This window comes from Saimiri boliviensis, chromosome 6 (genome assembly GCF_048565385.1).
Source record: "Saimiri boliviensis isolate mSaiBol1 chromosome 6, mSaiBol1.pri, whole genome shotgun sequence".
In the NCBI taxonomy this organism is placed as follows: domain Eukaryota; kingdom Metazoa; phylum Chordata; class Mammalia; order Primates; family Cebidae; genus Saimiri; species Saimiri boliviensis.
The window spans coordinates 80912423-80927792 of NC_133454.1; the positions used below are offsets into that span (position 1 = coordinate 80912423).

The 15370-nt window shown below is 46.0% G+C and overlaps 1 long non-coding RNA gene across 2 annotated transcripts in view; it reads left to right on the forward strand.

Moving 5' to 3' along the window:
* The window catches only part of LOC104652192 (uncharacterized), a 389537-nt gene that overhangs the window by 366573 nt on the left and 7594 nt on the right, over positions 1-15370 (forward strand). The window lies entirely within an intron of this gene.

Genomic DNA, 15370 nt, shown 5'->3' on the forward strand with positions numbered 1-15370 from the left:
GCTACATGCTAACATATGAATAACCAAGGAGTGGTCTAATCTAGGGTTTCTTTCTGTCTGTGCTGACTACAGGTCCCTCTTCTCCCGACTTTAGCTAGCAATGATTCTACCAAGTAGTTGCAAAGCGGGTGTGGCGGAGACAGTGCTAGTGTGGGAACACAAGAATATTGGACACTGCTTGGAGATGGAGGAATCTGACCCATGCCAGGCTGTGTTAAGCACTGAGGTCTGGGATTATTTGTCACTCGAGTTTAGCTAACACGTATGCACACATACACATGTATGCACACATGTACACCTATATGGTCGTTCTTCAGTATGGGGATTGGTTCCAGGACCTCCCAAGGGTAGCAGGATCCACAGATGCTCAGGTCTGCATACAAAGATAGAACAGTATTTGCGTATAACCTATGTACATCTTCCCGTCTACTTTATATTATCTCAAGATTCTTAGACTACCCAATACAGTGTAAATGCTATGTAAATAGTTGTTATACTGTATTGTTTAGGGAATAATAAGAAGAAAAAGTCTTTAAACATTCAGTATAGATGCAGCCATTGATTTTTTAAAAAATATTTTTGACCGAACACAGTGGCTCACACCAGTAATCCCAACACTTTCGGAGGCCGAAGCAGAAGGATCACTTGAGGCCAGGAATTTAAGACCAGCCTGAGCAACATAGTGAGACCCCCATCTCTATTGAAGTGTATATGTAATATATATACATGTAAGAAAAACATTTTTGACCCAGGGCTGGTTGAATCCACAGATGAGGAATCCACAGATACGGAGAGCTGACTGTACATACGTACATCTATTTGTATGCATGTATGCACGTATATACCTATATGTGTATATGTGTTTATCAGCAGTAGAGAGGGTAGAAAACTTTATTCTCAAGCACAGCACTCCAGGTACTTCCTCACCTCAGGGCCTTTGCACATGCTGCTATCTCTGCCTGAACACTTTGTCTGGCTTGCTTCCTTTTTTTCTTCAGATTGTTGCTTGGATGTCATGTAAAGTATGTCATGGTTGTCAGGGATGTATTCCTTGACCACCCTGTAAAATTACATTCCCCACCCCCGGCATCCCTATTCCCTTTCCCTGCTTTATGTAATTTCACAACACTTTTAACATGCCATATATATGTGTGTGTGTGTGTATATATATATATATATATATATTCTAACATGCTACACACACACACACACACACACACACACACACACACACATACATATGTATAGACTTATTTGTTAGTTCATTGTCTGTTTCCCCTAAACAACATACAAACTCCAAGACAACAGTGATGTCTATTTATGTAGTTTCCTTCTCATCCCTGCACCATAAGCAATGCCTGGCACATGGTAGATGCTCAATAGATATTTGTTAAATGAATATTCATGAACCCCTTTTACAGAGAGAGTCCCAGAGCGGGTAGTTAGACTCAGCGCTAATGAATGACAAGAAAGATTTCAGTCCTAGGAATTTCTGCTTCAAAGCTTCGCTGTTTTCTGCTCTGACATTAGGCTTCCGACATGTACAGAATAGCCACGGGTTTGTTATAATGGATGATGCAACCCTGAGGAGAATATTTGCTGTCTGACACCAGGCACAAATGAGCTGACTGTCCCAGTGGCCCTGCTTTGTTTGCGGTGTTTCTGTTCTGCCCACAAAGGCATTTACATTGTCAGCAACATCCGTGGTCTTCAAAATTGCATCACCTCTCTGTGGATCAAACACCTTCAGCTTCCTATCTGCAAATATTGCCTTTGAGGTTTTAAAGCTGAGCTTAAATTCTGCCAGGCTGGAGGTTAAGTGGGCCAGGTGTTCCATGACCTTGTTGACAGGAGTCACACACACTTCTCATTGGCCAGTTGATGGTGCCCCCTTTCCCACATGGCTCCTTCCCCAGAGGAGAGAACCCGTGATGAGCTACTCCCATTTATCTGATGAGAATTTCAACTGCCACATTCACCTTCATTTGGAGCCATAAAGCTTTCCACAGTAGGGATGGAGTCGTGCCTTAATTCAGTGGGGGCTTTAAATAATGTTAATGGCTGAATCACACGCCTGAAAATTCTGGTTAAATTGGTGTGGACGTCATGATTTTAAAAATACCCTCAGGGGATTGTAAGTGTGTAACCTGGGTTGAGAATGCCACTTAGACGGTCTGTAGAATCTCTCAAAAAAGTCACATCTCATTCTTGATTGTTCCTGCTTCCTCACCCCACATCCTACTAGTAGCTGAAGATGATAGCCTTAGTTTCGTTGCAGAATTCTGATAACTCTTTTCCAGCTGCCTTTCCTGCTGCAAACAATAGCAATTCTGGCGAGAAGCAGGTTCTTTCCATTTACTGTGTGTGCCTCAGTTTTCTCATCATGAGTTCCAGGAGACCCAAGTTTACATTGAATTGCCACTGGCAGCTACTTCCTTAAACGGTGGCTGAAGGGTTTCCCATGATAAACCTTTTTCCATTACTCCATTCTGCACATGCAGAAACTGAGGACACTGTATTGTCACATGCCCGGCCTGTGTGGCTGTCCTGGCTCAGTGCCCTTGAGGGCAGGAATTGTGTCATTTTGTTTACTTTTGTATCTCTAGGACACAGAAGAGTATGTGGCTTTAGCAGATGCTCTAGAAGTACTTCTTGAATAAGTGAATGAATGCATAACTAATGAATGAAACCCAGTGTGGCAGGTGGAAATCCAGTAGGTGGTGCTCAAAAATCCACATGGCAGTTAGATGGCAAGTTGAAGGGGATAATGTTGCCAGCAAGGTATGCTGAGGCCTCAGCACTCACAATTATTGGACTGGGAATTTGCATTAGGGACCAGTATAGGGACAGACATTGGGGCTAAAGAAGGTCTCTGGCATAGAAGCTTGTTGAAAGGATCTGGGGGTTCATGGCTCCAAGGCATAGCTGAGGTCTGGCTGTGGTCAGGAGCACCACATCCTGAGGGTGTGAGAGAAGGCTTCATTTGGAGCCTTTAGTGGTTTGGGGCTGAGGTGGGGGAGTTGATCAGGGACCTGCCGTAGGGCTGGCTTTGGAATGAGAAATCCACGGGCCCAGCAGCTGAGAGCTGCTGCCATGGAGGCAGGGCAGGTGCCGTAATGAAAAAGACATACAGTCCATTTAAGAGACAGCTAGTTAGAGAAGAAATTGCTCTGGAAGTAGAGTGTTTCTGAGGTGGATGCAGAATCGACACGCTTTAACTATAGATCATATCATGTTTTCAAACACATTTTTCTGTGTTGACAATTTCACTTATTCTGCAGATAGTGCCTTATTCAAGAGCCATAATTCCTGACAAGGAGACTCGGGTGGTGTCATTTGGGTTCCCAAATTGGGTTTGTGTATTGCAGCTAAATGGCCATCTCTTAGTTTCAGAGAGGTACCATTTGAAAATACACCATCAGCCCCACCACAGTGACAGATGAGAAGCCCCCAGTCTGGTAGGGCCATCCCCAGGCAGGGCTGGCTGCACATGCACACCTGGTAGGCCCTGTCTATACCTGCAGCGATGTAGTCTTATGTATGGCCTTCTGCTCTGGGGATGGCTGGCGAGTCCCTGGGGCAGCTAGCGTGCTGAGGACCCAGGCAGAAACAGTCCAGAATGTGAGGGTCACATTTTATATCTAGGACAGCTGCCTCCAAGGTTCCCCTAACCAGAGCAAAGGGCAGAAGCACTGAGATACCCCCTGACACCAAGGCCAACCTTCCAGGGATCTTGGCTATCTGTGTGGGGGACAGGGCACCTGCAGAGATGAGGAGCCTGGATCAATCAGGCTTTGTAAGGACACAAGAGGAGGCAGGCACAGACAAGCTGCAGGGCAAGGTTATGCTTGGGAGTGTGCTTGGGAGTATGGAGTAGCTTGGGATAGCTCCCCAGCTGATAGAAATTCCCTCTGTATCCCAGGGTTTCTGAGACTAGACTGAGCCACCGGATTCCTAGAGAACCCGTAGCTCAAAGTCATTAGGCAGAGGACCTTTTTTTTTTTTTGTAATGATATTGTTAAATGGGACTCTACCTATTTTCTTGGAATTGGAAGAACCAAGGTTGAAATCTGTAGGTGCTGTGTATCTGCGCCTTCCTAAATGGGACCAATAGTTCCATTCTTGCAGGACACCACTCCAGCACTACCAGTCTGCAGTAGCAGGAGATACAAGTTCTTTGGGGCTGTGAATTGCTAACATAGAGGCAAAGTACTGTGACTTTTCTCTTCCTTTTGGGAGAGGAGAGAAGGGGTGTTCTATACTCTGCCCCCTGAATGGGTCTCTAGGAAAACAGTGGGGCCCTAGGAAAGGGGTGACTGCTGTCTCACACCCTGAGTGGATTCCTACTAGGACACTGGGGCACCAGAGCCACCTGTGTTCACAGAAGAAGGGAGGCTGAAGTGGAGGGAGATGGTAGACAGGGAGGAGACAGAAGAGACTCAGCTCCTACTCCTGTTTGGTGTGCGAAATAGGCAGAGGCCCCGTGGATCAAAAGGATCCTGAAAGGCAGCTTGGCTGGTGCTACCTTCCCAACACCTGACCCAAGAGATTGTGGGGTGTGTCACTGCAGGCAGGAGAGGAGAGGGACCAAACTTGGTCACATGCCTGCCTCTGAGGGGGCAGTGACTCCAAGAAGGTACACAGCAGCGTGAGTTGGCAAGAGACACTGACCCCTTCCCCAGCCCTGATTCACTGGGAAAGGAGGTATCGGCCAGGGGGTATGTCTGAGCTAGGGGAGGGGAAGGATATGAGATGAATGTTTTAAACTAGACTCTGTAACACTGGATTAAACAAAAATTATATCCCAAAGTGGCCAGATTGCTCTAGTTTCTGCCCAAGATGCTTTTAAGAGATTGGAACGGTAGATACAAAAGGTCGAAGGCAGTGGTTGGAGAAAAATGAAACACTTTCACTAAATTAAGACCGTGTTCTATATTGGTTCTGTGTGGGAGGTTTCCTACCATGATCAGGAGGAAACTCTGGAACAAGAAAAGGGCTCTGTTTGCATCTGGCCCAGGAGCCGTTGCCTCCTGCTCACACACCCGTCGTCCCTTTCAACCCACTGTGGCCAGAGCTACAGGCTGCCTTCAGTGAAAACAGCCCTGACCCAGTGCCTCTTAGGAAGGAAAGCCCCAACCCAGGGCCTCTTAGTAAGGAAAGCCCTGGCTCAGGCCCTTCATTTCAGAAGGAACACAGACAACCACGAGACTCCTCTGGCTGCCTGTCCAGCACAGCACACAGGCAGAGGCAGACAGGTATCCACATAGATACACAGGAGGGAGACATCAGTCAGACCCAGGGAAGACTGCAGAGGGAGGCTTGCCTTACATTACAGAGCGTAGCCAATGGGGCTTCCAGATACCCTCTAGAAAAATGTGTCCAGATTAGCCAGGCATGGTAGAGCACGCCTGTAGTCCCAGCTACTTGGGAGGCTGAGGCAGGGGAATCACTTGAACCAGGAGGTGGAGGTTGCAGTGAGCCGAGATCATGCCACTGCACTCCAGCCTGGTAACAGAGCAAGACTCTGTCTCAAAATATGTGTCCAGAACTGGAGACTGGGGCCGAGATTGGGCAAAAATGATGAGATTCTGGAGCCTTGGTCATGGCCCCAGCTTTTTCCCTGCCCCTTTACCTCCTGCCAACTTCCTTCTAATCAGGAGCAATAACAGCCTTCAAGGGCAAGGGCCTGTCGGCTTGTGTTTGGGGATGCAAGAACAGAGGAGAGTGCATGCACCCCTCTGCAGCTGGGCTTGCAGGAGGGGCACCCAGCTTATAGAGTGGTGCGCAGAGCCCCTCAGGCCTGATATTTCTGGCCTGGGACTGGTTGCCACTGTGAGTGGCACAGTCAGGTGCCCCTTGACTCTGGAATAACCCCCGTGATCTGATGATGATGATGATAACAATTTTAACTATGGAGTGCCGGGTACTAATAATCACGCCTCTCTGCCAAGGCTCCTACTGTTATTTCCGTTTCATAGATGAGGAAGACCCTCAGAGAGGCTGCAGTATGGTACAAGTCTAGAGCCCATGCTCTCTTCCTTCTTTTTCTTTTTGTTTACCTCTTTCTCACTCTCTCCTCCTCCTTACCCATATTACCCCACCCATCTTCCCTGCATCCTTGATTAGCAGCCCGGCGTAGATCCTTCTACATTTTTCTCCATACGTACAGTCCGCTCCATCAGAAAGCAGCTGTACAGTATAGACATCTTGCTTTTCTTGCTCATCATATCTCACAGAAATTCTCCATCTGACCTCACAAAGCCCCTCCAAATCAATTAGACTGCTGTTTTCAGAGCTTGTCTAATACTTCATGATAGGGTTTTATCATAAGTTCTTCCTCATCTCTCCATGGTGGGTAGTCACTTGGTTTCCTTTTTCTTTTCTTTTGCCACTACAAATAATGAAGCAATAAATATTGTTATATTTGTCTCAGTTGACCAGAATTTTTATCTCTAGAGAAGAGATTTCCAAATTCGAGGTTTTGAGTAGTTTTACATGAAGCAGATATTGCCAAATTGATTTCCAAAAGGCTGTGTCAGTTCACATTTCCGCCAGCAGTGCATGAGTGTATCTTTTTCCCAAGTCTGCGCCAGCCATTACAGTGGCTCTGATTTTGTTAGTTTGGTGAGTGTGAAGTGGTATTTAATTGTTTATTTTGATTTTCAATTTCTTGACCATGAAGGAGTTCTAACATCATTTTATATATTTGCTGGAATTTAATTCATCATCTGGTTTTTGCCTGTTTATCTCCTTGTCCAGTTAATTTTGAGTTGCCTTTCTTCTTAAGTACATGTATTTTATAGATATTATTATTTTATGTGCTATCTGTATCACAAATACGTCTTTCCAAATCTATGTGGTTTTTTTTTTTTTTTTTTGGTTTAGAGGTTTCAATTAGAATACTTTTTACCATATAAAAGTTACAAATTTTTGTGTTTCAAAATTTCTTTTTGGTCTTAATGTCTTTTTTTCTTCAGAAGGTATACCCAACACCTAGATTCTATATGTGGTCTCTAAGAACCCTCTCCTATGGGTTTTAGAATTATTGTTATTTTTTACATAAAAGCATTTGACCCAGTTTGAAATTTATTTTTGTATAGAGCATAAGGGCTCAACTTACTTATTTTTCAAATGCATAGACAGTTGTGCCGTCTGATTGCCAGGGAGAGATGAGAAAGTCAGCAAGAGCTGAGACCTGAATTCTCTTGCTGATGGTTCAAGAGCGAACTGGGGAAAAGAGGTGAAAGGTCATTCAGACACACGAGAGCCCTTGCCTGTGCCCCCACCGCCCTGCAAAGAGGTGCTTGGCCCAGGACTCAGAGATGAGCGAGGCAAGGGATGTGTCCACTGGAAGAGAAGGGGTCAGTAAATACATTTCCAACCAAGGCTTCTAAAATTTGAGGGGGTTTCATTATGGCCTTTGTTCCCATGAAGAGCAACATCGGAGATAGAAGATGATACAAGTGTCAGCTCAAGCACATTTAGTTCTTCCTCAAATGGCAATTCTCAGTATGTCGTAGAGACACTGGTTAACTCAGTAGGGTAACAAAATGGACCACAGGAGCTCAGTCATGCTTCAAATTTTATGAATATCCGTTAACTCTAATATGAGGAAACCACAGATGCTGTAGGTATACTTTGGTGAGTTAAAAATAAGTAAGACCTTTTGTTCAGGTGATTAACCCTTGAGGCAGAATTTGTACTTTATTCCCCCCTCCCAACCCCTGCAGGGGCTGCTGAATTAAATACCTCTAAACAAGGCTGTAAAGATATGAAACTTGTTTATTTTGGGTTATTAAACCCCTCAGCAACCTGGTTCTAATTGAACTTTTAGTTCAGGAAGCTTCAAAGTAACAAAGGTTCATGGTGCTTTTTTTTTGTTTTGTTTTGGCAAAATAATAGAGGCCTTCTCTCTCTCTCCTTCCTGGGCTGTGCTCTGTTAGCAGTCATCCTAAGCCCTTTGTGACCCAACATCTTCCAGGGTGGTGTCAGAAGCTTCTGGCTTTATGTGCATCCTTCCCTGTTCTCTCTCATCCTACCCCTCCTCCGCAGAGCAGGCAGCCTGTCCTTACCATGGGGCTGACCCGGAGACCATTCTGGCTGGAGAACACCAACTAAGGCTTTCTTATTGAATTAGTCTTGAGTGCTTGAATTTCTCTTCCCTTACCATCATTTTTCTCCCAGGAACCTTTTCAGTATTTTGTGTAAAAAGCCGCCTGTGTGGCTGACCCCACCGTTCTAATAGATCAAATAAGAATATGAGCTGCTAACGTTAATTGAATACTTACTATATTTTAGGTACAGTACTGTGTGAAGCACTTTATAGAATTTAATTGATTCAGTTCTCAAAATAACCTCATCAGTCAAGGTGGTTTCTTTTTTGTTTGTCTGTTTGTTTGCTTTTTGAGATGGAGTCTCACTTTTGCCCATGCAGTGGCACTGTCTCCGCTCACTGCAACCTCTACCTCCTGGGTTCAAGTGATTCTCCTGCCTCAGCCTCCCGAGTAGCCGGGACTACAGGCATGCACCACCATGCCCGACTAATTTTTATATTTTTAGTAGAGACGGGGTTTTGCCATGTTGACCAGGCTGGTCTCAAACTCCTGACCTCAGGTGATCCGCCCACCTCGTTCTCTCAAAGTGCTAATATTACAGGTGTGAGTCACTGTGCCTGGCCACGGTTCTTTTGATTGCAAGTTATAGGCACTCCACCTAAAACCTGCTTAAGTGTTGAGACGATTTGTTGACTTTAGTAACTAAAAAGTCCACTACAAGCACATATCAACATTAAATAAACAAAATTTACAAAATTCTACAAATGAGCAAAATAACATGTTTGTTTTAGTTCTGGGTAAATCGTGCGCACATTCTCTTCTGTATGCTCTATAATATGCATTTGTCTGCACTAGACGTTTACTATTTTCATAATCAGAAAAACAGTATTTAAAAGGGGTTCATATAGCATTCACCACATTGTTTCTTATAATCAGTGGAGAGTCTTGTCCCATAGACTGTGATCTCCTCAAGGGCAGGGACTGTCTTATGTGCCTCCAAAGCCCCTTCCTTGCCTTTTCAATTTGTGCCCAAGGATATATGTAAAGTGGATTGAATTGATGTGTCTCATACGGAAGGCTTTTTGCAGTCCCAATTCTTCCAGAAGGCAGATGATAATAAGAAAGTAGTTTACACTTGAGCCAATACATGATTTTTCAGGACAAGCCATGTAACCTCAAATGGATGTAATAATCTCAGGTTATTGTGATGCTCAAATGAGTTAGAGCCCCTGGTGAGCTGTAAAACTCTGTACACCTGGCAGTTGGTAATGACTTGGGTTTATAGAGCCTTCTCATTTCCAAAGCCTCTATCCAAGGTGAGTCATGTCTATTTCTAAATTTTCTAAGAACTATCATTCTCTCTTGATGAAAAGAAATGGTGGAAGGGAGCAAGAAGCTGGGAACATCAATTCAGGACAGGATTATTAATCGTCTGCCATGTGTTCACTCCAGACCCACATATCCTACTGTCAGATTCTTCTGACATTTCATCTGGACATCTCAAAGGGCCCCCAAACTCAGTAGGTTTACGACAGTGAATTCAGGCTCTTGCCTCTCCCAGGTTCTCTTGAAGGGTTCTCCAGACCAGCGAATGTGCCTCTTTCTGCCCTCACCTCTTCTGTCTTCCTTAGGTTGCATATTCAAGCCCCTGCCATGATCTATCTATTCTACCTCCTAAATGCCTCTGAACTTTATTCCTCTCTCCATCTTCACTGCTACGAGCCTAGTTCAAGCTACCACTATTCCTACCTGCTTCCTGGTCTACCCATGGATGGATTTGCCTTCATCCTGTCACCTCTATTTAGCAGCCAGATACAACTGATCATGTCATCTGCCCGCTTACAACTTTTCAGTGGCTTCCCTCACTCGGAGGAGAAGGACTCTATAGAGGCCCTGCGTGGGGCAGTACCAGCCGCCTTCCACCCCATCTTGCCCCTAGCTCCTCTGGCTCCCGACAACAAGCTTTCCTACAGGGCCTCTGGCTGCCTCTCCATGGACTGTTTCTGTAGAATGGAAGGACATGACTGTCCTCCAGTCATGCCTTCTCATGTGCAGGTCAGCTCAAGTGCCCCTTCCTCGGAATCTTCCTCTTGCTTCCCTGGCTAGTTTAATCTGCTCTTTATTCCCCTGTCAGGATTCTGTGTTTCCCGTGTGTGTGTGTGTGTGTGTGTGTGTGTGTGTGTGTGTGTGTGTGTGATGGAGTCTTGCACCAAAGCTGGAGTGCAGTGGCTCGATCTCAGGTCACTGCAGCCTCCACCTCCTGGGTTCAAGCAATTCTCCCACCTCAGCCTCCCAAGTAGCTGGAATTAAAGGCATATGCCACCATGCCCAGCTAATTTTTGCATTTTTGGTAGAGACAGGGTTTCACCATGTTGGCCAGGCTGGTCTCGAACTCCTGACCTCAAGTGATCCACCCACCTTGGCCTCTGCATGTCCCTTAGTACTTTCTACAGTTGTACTTTTACATTTTTTGTTTAATTATTTCATTAACATTTGTCTTTTCCACTAGACTCTAAGCTCCACAAGGGTAGTGACTGTTCCTTTTTATCCATAGTTGTGTCCCCAACGTACAGCACGTGGTTAGAAGATGGACGCATCTATGTTGAATGAAGGAATGAACACATGCAGGCATGCCAGCATGGCACTAGAAGCTGGAGATACAAAGACAAATCAAGTAACGTCTCTACCTTCGAGGGTCTCATAGCCTTGTAGGAAGGATAGTATAGGTAAATAAATGATTTCAGGAGATCTGTGGAGACTCTCCAAAGAACTGTTGAATGCAGATAAAATAAATATAAAGGAAATAAAAACAGGCTCAGTCATACCAATGTCAGAGAAACAAGCTTGTGCATACACACATAAAAAACCTTGGCTATATACACATGTGTCACAGACAGAAAAACTCATTCCACAGCACATTCCAAAATACCCTTAGGGACAATAACAGCATCCTTATGTACATATGCATAAGCCAGGATACCACTCTGCACTCACAAAGCTTCATGCCTGCCCTCACACACACACACATGCGCGCGCGTGCTCTCTCTCTCTCTCTCTCTCTCTCTCTCTCTCACTCACTCACTCTCTTTCACTCTCATCAGGGCAAAGCTGATATTGATCTTCTTTTATTGATGGAAGGTGGGAGTCCCCAGGTTTTAGGGATGGGTTGATGTGGGAGCAGAGTCCCAGGGAAGGCTTATTCTGCAGCCAGACCGAGTGTTCAGTCCCAAGGGGAAGGGGCCTGGCAAGGCCAACAGGGATTCCAGGCCCAGGCCTGGCAAGGCTGTGGCCCCGTGGGGATGCACTATCACCCAGGAGCTGCGGTGGATGGTCCTCTCTACACTTACCTGTTTCCATGTCTGGAACCCTCCAAGTCACAGTTACTTCGAAACTCAGAGGCTGAGTTTAGGGTAGGAAGAATTGGTCCAAATCCTCACCCACTGGGAAGAAGGCAGCCAACTGGGCCATGCCATTCCCTTCCTCCCTTCTTTTGGTTTGCCTGTTCTCCTTTAGGCACTGGAGTGGGTCCTGGAACACTAAGGAAGGAAGCAAGGTCACTGCTGTCACAGAGCTCAGTCTGGCAGGGCAGATAACCAGTTACAGAAGGGCATGGAGCAGACCCCAGCCTCATCCTAGAGGCTCAGGGACACTTTCAGAGGAAGTAACCTTTAAGGTGAATCTCAAGGGACTAGTGAGTGTTAGCTGGCTGATCCTGATTGGGTAGGTCTGCAGCCGGGGGCTCCCAAATCTGCATCTTACAAACATCCGTGATCCTAGTTGCTGATGCAGATGAGAGTGGATCACGTGCTGAAAGACCCTGGCATGGAGGGCATTGGGGCCAGTCAGGGGAGACAGGCTAGGAGGCTGCACTGATAACTGGGGTGTGTAGGATGTGGTCTTTTTTTACATTCTAGACATGTTGGTGGGAAGGAGAGCCACACCATGTGTCTTCAGACAGACTGCAGAAGGGGACACTCTCAGAGGGCATGTCCGAGGACTGAGACCCAGGCTCTGAGCTGAGCTTTGTCCATGATGGGATGGACACTCTGTGAAGGGTTAACCATTGTATTTGTGTATTTCCATTTGAACTATGAAGAAGCTTTGTAAAATATGCATAAATGAAAAACCTGGCCTGCTCCCACATCTGTGAGTTGCCTTTGCTACCGCTAACATGACAGAGAGGTCTGGTCTACCTGACAGCCTTGTGTGGTGGAGGCATGGAGACTTAAGATGAGGCAGCTGCCCTACTCCAGCCTCAGCTGGTGGATGAGCCAGCATCCTGGAAATTATGGAGGAGAGAGCCTAGGGAATATCGGGGGCAGACATGAGACAGATCCCTCACTGTCAAGAGATACCAGATAAAGGGAAGTGACCATGTTCTAAGTATATCCCTTTCTCTCTCTCACCCATCATAGCCAGTCATTCACCATGCTTGATTATCTCCTCACCTTTCTTTACCATTAAGTCAGACTAACTCTTCTTTATAGCTGACATGTCATTCTCTTACCCTTTTCAGTTTAAAAAACTCCTATTCACCCATCAAAGCCCAGGTTATAATGACCACCTCTTCTCTGTGGCATTCTTGGACTATCCCAGCCCAGATTTCTCTCCCCCCTTCTCACATAAACACACACATACACACAGAAAGAGAAAGACTATACCTATATTTTATATGAAAAAATAACAAAAACATTGGTCCTTGAATCTGAAGACCTAGATATGAATCTGAATTATTTCACTTTTAGTGAACATAAACGCACACCACAGACATCAATTATGGAATTTCTTTGACTTCTGATCAGACTGTACACTAAGGAGTTACCATTTTCCTGACATCCTTTCAGATCGTAAGCACCTTACAACAGACACCTAGAATTCTGCTCTTCCTCTGTGCCCATACACAGGAATGTACAAAAGAACCAGCTGAATAAGTGGCTATGCAATCACTGTGACCCCTGGAAAGAAGGTAAACACCTTTCTGAGTTTGGCCCATTCAGTGGCGTTTGGTTGGAATCTTCTTGTTCAGCATCCCCAGTTTGGCCAGTCGGCCAAAATTTCAAGCAGAGGAAACAGGAGTTTCTGCCCCTCCTCACTCCTGGTAGTTTTCCTTGAACCATGAATCATGAGACTGCATTCCGAGCCTCCCTGGCCACAGTTTTTGTGTGTGGGCACTCAGGCCTCAGTGCACACAGCATGCATCCAGAGCTCTGGGCATCCTGCCCTCTGCTCAGTCTTTCCCCAGGCCCGCCTTTCCCCATCCCGTCCCCCCACCCCCAGCCCCGGGTGTCTTGATGTTAACATTGAAGGACAAATGCAGTCCTATATTTCAAAGTCATCAGGTAGATCTGATTAATTTTGGAAATGAACAACAAGAAGATTCATCACAAACTTTTAGGTATGAGCAGCAATAAACAAAACCAGAGCGTAGAGCTCTATTTATTTATTAAAACAGTAAATTGAAGGGAAATTGGCTATTTATTTTGTACAATGTCTTCCACAGAAATAATTGGCTCATTAATCACATTCCCACTGTGGTCACGTTTGGAAGGGCAGGCTCACTAGGGAATTGAAGCAGGCGATGGCGCTTACAGCCTGGTAGCACATGAAGCTAGAGGAGGTTGCTTCCCTGAGGGTTTTTCCTGTGGATTCTATGCAGCAAGTGCATAGGCAGTCAGGTGGTTGGGAGGCAGCAGGTCATGGTGGTTAAGACCACAGATTGGCAGCAGGGGGCTTGAATACAGCTTCTGGCTACTGCTCCTTGTTAGCTGTGGGCAAGCTGTTTAACCTCTGTGCCTCGCTCTCTTCTTCTGTAAAATGATGCTAGTTACTGGTACCACCTTGTAGATAACATGCATTCAAGTGAGTTTATAGGCACTGTATATTACTGGGCCAGGTTTGGTGCTCCTATAGGTGTGAATTGTCATTGCTCATTTCTTTGGTCCAGGTAGAACCTCAGGGTGGGACACTTTGGTATCAATGGAAGTTTCCAGCATAAAGTTATTGTGGGGTTCCCGGGGTCCAGGAGGGAGGCAGAATAGTATAGTGGAAGATAAAAGGGAAGGCTCTGCAGTCAGCCTCCCTGGGTTCAAATCTAGCGTCTGCTGGTTATATGTCCTCGTCGAATGATTTGGCCTTTCTGTGCCTTAGTCTTCTCAGCTATAAAACAGGTGCTAATAGTGCTATGTGATAAGGTTATACTGAATATTAAATGAGAAAATAAAAGGACTCACCTCAGTGCCTGGCCATAGGAGTCATCAATTAATTGATGCTATCATTATCGTTTTTAGGATCTTCTTATCTCAGACACCGCTCATGATCCTGTGAGCTCAGCAGGTGATCAGATGTACTGAGACTTGAGCCCCTTCCCTGCCTGAGATGGGGAGGGAACCAGAGTTCAAAGAGGGAATGGCTGAGGAAACAGCATCTATAGCAAAGGCCAGTGCCCCAAATGCATCTGGAGGGTTCGTGTGGTTTGGGCAGGTGACCATGACCAAGGGCTTGTGTCTGTGGAGCAGGCAACCCCTTGGTGGTAGCACCCTAGCCAAGGAGGGGCCCCAGAGCACCAAGCCAGTGGGCTGAGGATTTTGGGGATATTCTGTTCCTGCTGGGAGGAGATGGGGTAGAAAGGACAGTATGGGAAGGCCAAATATAAGACACACACACACACACACACACACACTCACACACACACACACACACACACACACACACACACACACACACTTCACCTATTTCCTGCTCATCTTCTCTGATACTCCTGCCTATGGAAACCAAACCTGCAGAATCTTCCCCAACACATCACTGCAGGCAGCCAGGACCAACTGAATGCCTTCAAACAGATGGAGTCTGTTTGTTATTCCAAGGCTACAAGATCAAACTCACCTTAGGCTCATCTAGGGCATCAAAACTGACTCCAGGTTGCTGCATGCTGATGGGGCTGGGGCTGGGGCTGTTTATGATCACCCTCCTTAGAGATCAGGAGGAACCGAGTCTATGAGAGGGGGTCTGGGTCTCAATGACCCCAGAGGAATCAGAGGGATGCAGTATCAGTGATATCCTCAGGGGACCCACGTTGTAACTGGGGAGACCTCTCTTCTGTCTCCTTTCTCTTTCATATCAGTAAACGGAATGGTCAGATGTCAAAGGACATGATATGGTTAGTGTCCATGTAAGAGTACTCAGGGACTGCAGGAGGGATGTGAGCTGGCAAGGCAGGATGGGCAACGGTCCAGTGGGTCCAGACCAGAGCTAGGCCAAGGGTACATGTGCTGGTGACTCATTCCCTGCTCTTCTTGGCCTGCTCTATATTGACCCCC